General features: G+C 41.6%; 1 long non-coding RNA gene across 1 annotated transcript; it reads right to left on the reverse strand.

Annotated features, from left to right (window-relative positions):
• Positions 1 to 747: 747 nt before the first annotated feature.
• LOC125892075 (uncharacterized) lies at positions 748 to 6,541 on the reverse strand. The gene is made up of 3 exons (XR_007449693.1): positions 6,385 to 6,541; positions 4,641 to 5,193; positions 748 to 969 (listed from the first exon to the last, which is right to left on the reverse strand). It is a non-coding gene; the product is annotated as an uncharacterized LOC125892075 (long non-coding RNA).
• Between the last annotated feature and the right edge of the window lie 583 nt (positions 6,542 to 7,124).

Raw genomic sequence — 7,124 nt, forward strand, 5'->3', positions numbered from 1 at the left:
CATGTTGATAGGTGAAAGTGGGCGTGGTCTATTCGTCATTAACCGTCATAATTTGCGTTTTATTAATTTATGACCAGCTGGAAGGACCTAGGAACATGAAACGTGGTACATGGACTATAAATGACATCCAAATACTGCTCAAAAAATTTGGTCCCAATCGGCCTTATGGGGGCGCTATAACATAGAGTGTAAAGCTTGAAAGGCTCTGTCCGCCGCACCACAAGTGCTATTGACTTGAAATTTTACACACACATCCTCCTGATAGTCCTCTACAAAAAAGCCTCTTGCACCATGAATGCCGCCCTTACAGAATTTTTGCTAATTTTAATAATGTTAAAAACAGTAAAATGAATAAGCTTTTGAAACATTTGTGCTATCAACACTAAACTTGGTATGAGGCATCGGGGGACCGATACTCTCATTTCTATTATAAATGAGCCAGATTGGTCAAAAAACATGGCCGCCATGGACCAATGAATCTTGGCTGTGGGCGGAGCTTAGAATTGATTGGCAATAACTCCCACACCCTTTGACCTATCATCACCAAACTTGGTGGGTAGGTCCACAATGAGACTTGGAAGCTGCTTACCAAAGCATTTTGAGCTCAGCTTATAGGGGGCGCTATAAATGCCACACATCTGTATCTCAAAGACCATTGGATGGAATTTCACCAAATTTGCTATGCATGCTCTAGGGGTGGCTATTAACTAATATCTTGAGTGCCATGTTGATAGGGGGCCTATTCGTCATTAACCATCATAATTTGCGTTTTATTAATTTATGACCAGCTGGAAGGACCTAGGGACATGAAACGTGGTACATGGACTATAAAGGACATCCAAATACTGCTCAAAAAATTTGGTCCCAATCGGCCTTATGGGGGCGCTATAACATAGAGTGTAAAGCTTGAAAGGCTCTGCCCGCCGCACCACAAGTGCTATTGACTTGAAATTTTACACACACATCCTCCTGATAGTCCTCTACAAAAAAGCCTCTTGCACCATGAATGCCGCCCTTACAGAATTTTTGCTAATTTTAATAATGTTAAAAACAGTAAAATGAATAAGCTTTTGAAATATTTGTGCTATCAACACCAAACTTGGTATGAGGCATCAGGGGACCGAGACACTCATTTCTATTATAAATGAACCAGATTGGTCAAAAAACATGGCCGCCACGGACCAATGATTCTTCGCTGTGGGCGTCATTAACCGTCATAATTTGCGTTTTATTAATTTATGACCAGCTGGAAGGACCTAGGGACATGAAACGTGGTACATGGACAATAAATGACATCCAACTACTGCTCAAAAAATTTGGTCCCAATCGGCCTTATGGTGGCGCTATAATTACACATCCTCCTGAAAGTCCTCTACAAAAAAGCCTCTTGCAACATGAATGCCGCCCTTACAGATTTTTTGCTAATTTGCATAATTTGAAAAACAGTAAAATTACATAAACTTTTACAATTTTGACTCCATCAACACCAAACTTGATACACGGCTTTGGGGGATGACAAGACACATTTCTATTACAAATGAGCCAGATTGGTCAAAAAACATGGCCGCCACGGACCAATGAATCTTCGCTGTGGGCGGAGCTTAGAATTGATTGGCCATAACTCCCACACCCTTTGACCTATCATCACCAAACTTGGTGGCTGGGTCCACAATGAGACTTGGAAGCTGCCTACCAAAGCATTTTGAGCTCAGCCTATAGGGGGCGCTATAAATGCCAAACATCTGTATCTCAAAGACCATTGGATGGAATTTCACCAAATTTGCTATGCATGCTCTAGGGGTGGCTTTTAACGAATATCTTGATTGCCATGTTGACAGGCGAAAGTGGGCGTGGCCTATTCGTCATTAACTGTCATAATTTGCGTTTTATTAATTTCTGACCAGCTGGAAGGACCTAGGGACATGAAACGTGGTACATGGACTATAAATGACATCCAAATACTGCTCAAAAAATTTGGTCCCAATCGGCCTTATGGGGGCGCTATAACATAGAGTGTAAAGCTTGAAAGGCTCTGTCCGCCACACCACAAGTGCTATTGACTTGAAATTTTACACACACATCCTCCTGATAGTCCTCTACAAAAAAGCCTCTTGCACCATGAATGCCGCCCTTACAGAATTTTTGCTAATTTTAATAATGTTAGAAACAGTAAAATGAATAAGCTTTTGAAATATTTGTGCTATCAACACTAAACTTGGTATGAGGCATCGGGGGACCGATACTCTCATTTCTATTATAAATGAGCCAGATTGGTCAAAAAACATGGCCGCCATGGACCAATGAATCTTGGCTGTGGGCGGAGCTTAGAATTGATTGGCAATAACTCCCACACCCTTTGACCTATCATCACCAAACTTGGTGGGTAGGTCCACAATGAGACTTGGAAGCTGCTTACCAAAGCATTTTGAGCTCAGCTTATAGGGGGCGCTATAAATGCCACACATCTGTATCTCAAAGACCATTGGATGGAATTTCACCAAATTTGCTATGCATGCTCTAGGGGTGGCTATTAACTAATATCTTGAGTGCCATGTTGATAGGTGAAAGTGGGGCCTATTCGTCATTAACCATCATAATTTGCGTTTTATTAATTTATGACCAGCTGGAAGGACCTAGGGACATGAAACGTGGTACATGGACTATAAAGGACATCCAAATACTGCTCAAAAAATTTGGTCCCAATCGGCCTTATGGTGGCGCTATAACATAGAGTGTAAAGCTTGAAAGGCTCTGCCCGCACCACAAGTGCTATTGACTTGAAATTTTACACACACATCCTCCTGATAGTCCTCTACAAAAAAGCCTCTTGCACCATGAATGCCGCCCTTACAGAATTTTTGCTAATTTTAATAATGTTAAAAACAGTAAAATGAATAAGCTTTTGAAATATTTGTGCTATCAACACCAAACTTGGTATGAGGCATCGGGGGACCGAGACACTCATTTCTATTATAAATGAGCCAGATTGGTCAAAAAACATGGCCGCCACGGACCAATGATTCTTCGCTGTGGGCGTCATTAACCGTCATAATTTGCGTTTTATTAATTTATGACCAGCTGGAAGGACCTAGGGACATGAAACGTGGTACATGGACAATAAATGACATCCAACTACTGCTCAAAAAATTTGGTCCCAATCGGCCTTATGGTGGCGCTATAATTACACATCCTCCTGAAAGTCCTCTACAAAAAAGCCTCTTGCAACATGAATGCCGCCCTTACAGATTTTTTGCTAATTTGCATAATTTGAAAAACAGTAAAATTACATAAACTTTTACAATTTTGACTCCATCAACACCAAACTTGATACACGGCTTTGGGGGATGACAAGACACATTTCTATTACAAATGAGCCAGATTGGTCAAAAAACATGGCCGCCACGGACCAATGAATCTTCGCTGTGGGCGGAGCTTAGAATTGATTGGCCATAACTCCCACACCCTTTGACCTATCATCACCAAACTTGGTGGCTGGGTCCACAATGAGACTTGGAAGCTGCCTACCAAAGCATTTTGAGCTCAGCCTATAGGGGGCGCTATAAATGCCAAACATCTGTATCTCAAAGACCATTGGATGGAATTTCACCAAATTTGCTATGCATGCTCTAGGGGTGGCTTTTAACGAATATCTTGATTGCCATGTTGACAGGCGAAAGTGGGCGTGGCCTATTCGTCATTAACTGTCATAATTTGCGTTTTATTAATTTCTGACCAGCTGGAAGGACCTAGGGACATGAAACGTGGTACATGGACTATAAATGACATCCAAATACTGCTCAAAAAATTTGGTCCCAATCGGCCTTATGGGGGCGCTATAACATAGAGTGTAAAGCTTGAAAGGCTCTGTCCGCCACACCACAAGTGCTATTGACTTGAAATTTTACACACACATCCTCCTGATAGTCCTCTACAAAAAAGCCTCTTGCACCATGAATGCCGCCCTTACAGAATTTTTGCTAATTTTAATAATGTTAGAAACAGTAAAATGAATAAGCTTTTGAAATATTTGTGCTATCAACACTAAACTTGGTATGAGGCATCGGGGGACCGATACACTCATTTCTATTATAAATGAGCCAGATTGGTAAAAAAACATGGCCGCCACGGACCAATGAATCTTGGCTGTGGGAGGAGCTTAGAATTGATTGGCAATAACTCCCACACCCTTTGACCTATCATCACCAAACTTGGTGGGTAGGTCCACAATGAGACTTGGAAGCAGCCTACCAAAACATTTTGAGCTCAGCTTGTAGGGGGCGCTATAAATGCCACACATCTGTATCTCAAAGACCATTGGATGGAATTTCACCAAATTTGCTATGCATGCTCTAGGGGTGGCTATTAACTAATATCTTGATTGCCATGTTGATAGGTGAAAGTGGGCGTGGCCTATTCGTCATTAACCATCATAATTTGCGTTTTATTAATTTATGACCAGCTGGAAGGACCTAGGGACATGAAACGTAGTACATGGACTATAAATGACATCCAAATACTGCTCAAAAAATTTGGTCCCAATCGGCCTTATGGGGGCGCTATAACATAGAGTGTAAAGCTTGAAAGGCTCTGCCCGCCGCACCACAAGTGCTATTGACTTGAAATTTTAGATACACATCCACCTGATAGTCCTCTACAAAAAAGCCTATTGCACCATGAATGCCGCCCTTACAGAATTTTTGCTAATTTGCATAATTTGAAAAACAGTAAAATGACATAAACTTTTACAATTTTGACTCCATCAACACCAAAGTTGGTACACGGCTTTGGGGGATGACAAGACACATTTCTATTACAAATGAGCCAGATTGGTCAAAAAACATGGCCGCCACGGACCAATGAATCTTTGCTGTGGGCGGAGCTTAGAATTGATTGGCCATAACTCCCACACCCTTTGACCTATCATCACCAAACTTGGTGGGTACGTCCACAATGAGACTTGGAAGCTGCCTACCAAAGCATTTTGAGCTCAGCCTATAGGGGGCGCTATAAATGCCACACATCTGTATCTCAAAGACCATTGGATGGAATGTCACCAAATTTGGTATGCATGCTCTAGGGGTGGCTATTAGTTAAAATCTTGAGTGCCATGTTGATAGGTGAAAGTGGGCGTGGCCTATTCGTCATTAACCGTCATAATTTGCGTTTTATTAATTTATGACCAGCTGGAAGGACCTAGGGACATGAAACGTGGTACATGGACTATAAATGACATCCAAATACTGCTCAAAACATTTGGTCCCAATTGGCCTTATGGGGGCGCTATAATTATCTCCAGATTTCTCCCAAAATTATCATGATCATGGAACTGTGATTGCTTAAACACTAAAATACCTATTGAAACTTTGAAATACGCATCAATAGGTAAAATTTCAATTCATGTTTTGATGTTCAAATGGAGTCTCCATGTGAAAGTATACCACAAATGTTATTAGCATGTAGTCGAGCTGAAAACCCGATTTCAAGAAATGTGTGACTTGGAAAGAGTATGTATTGCTTGGAGCTTTCAGGGAAAGAGTGGGGAACGTCTTGCACTACGGCAGATGAGGGTCACGTTGGGTGGTGAGGGTCATGGTGGCTGGTTTGGGGCGGAACAGGTTAGAACCCGCAGATTGCCGCTCGCGGCTATATTTAGGGTTCTAACCCCGAAGGGGTAGAACCCTTCTAAGATTGTACCGGTTTATTATTATTATTATTTTTTGTTGTCTGCCGCTTGAGCTCAAATTCCCGTGAGCTGGAATGAGCCAGAAACCTGAAACTTGGCCCAATGATTGGAAATGATGTGCATCAACTTTTATTAAAATATGAGCCCAGTTGGCCACATGGTGGTGCTGTAATTAAGGCTTAAAAATGACTTTTTTGGGAGGCCACGCCCCTCACACCATAAGTCCGAATAACTTGAAACTTGACACACAGGTCCAGCTCAATGTGCTCTACAAAAAAGCCTCACGGACCCTGACTAAATTTTTTGCTAATTTGCATAATTCAAAAAACAGTAACATGACATAAACTTTTACAATTTTAATTCAATCAACACCAAACTTGGTACACGGCTTTGGGGGATGACACGACACATTTCTATTATAAATGAACCAGATTGGTCAAAAAACATGGCCGCCACGGACCAATGAATCTTTGCTGTGGGCGGAGCTTAGAATTGATTGGCCATAACTTCTACACCCTTTGACCTATCATCACCAAACTTGGTGGGTAGGTCCACAATGAGACTTGGAGACTATGCATGCTCTAGGGGTGGCTATTAACTAATATCTTGAGTGCCATGTTGATAGGTGAAAGTGGGCGTGGTCTGTTCATCATCAACCGTCATAATTTGCGTTTTATTAATTTATGAGCAGCTGGAAGGACCTAGGGACATGAAACGTGGTACATGGACTATAAATGACATCCAAATACTGCTCAAAAAATTTGGTCCCAATCGGCCTTATGGGGGCGCTATAACATAGAGTGTAAAGCTTGAAAGGCTCTGCCCGCCGCACCACAAGTGCTATTGACTTGACACTTTACACATACATCCTTCTGATAGTCCTCTACAAAAAAGCCTCTTGCACCATGAATGCCGCCCTTACAGAATTTTTGCTAATTTTAATAATGTTAAAAACAGTAAAATGAATAAACTTTTGAAATATTTGTGCTATCAACACCAAACTTGGTATGAGGCATCGGGGGACCGAGACACTCATTTCTATTATAAATGAGCAAGATCGGACAAAAAACACGGCTGCCGTCACGCAAAGTGTCCTTGGAAAGGGCGGGGCTTAGCGAATAACGGCTGTAAAATGTTAAGCGTTTTTCCGATTGTCACAAAACTGTAAAAAACGGTAAATATCATCAGAAGGGGACCAAGAACACACCCAAAAAAAGATTTTGAGATTGGCACATAGGGGGCGCCACCGCCATTCCCAGATATTCCCGTTTTTTCCCCAAACCGTTTTCCCATTGAAAATGAATTACGGAATCTTCAAAAATCACAAAATTTCAAACGGTAACTACCAATTCATACTTTCAGCTCGAAATTCAGCAATTTCTGAAACTTGGTCATAATGGAAGTCAATGAGAAAATCCTTCAAACTCACTCATCTTCACCC

This window comes from Epinephelus fuscoguttatus, linkage group LG7 (assembly GCF_011397635.1).
Source record: "Epinephelus fuscoguttatus linkage group LG7, E.fuscoguttatus.final_Chr_v1".
In the NCBI taxonomy this organism is placed as follows: Eukaryota; Metazoa; Chordata; class Actinopteri; order Perciformes; family Serranidae; genus Epinephelus; species Epinephelus fuscoguttatus.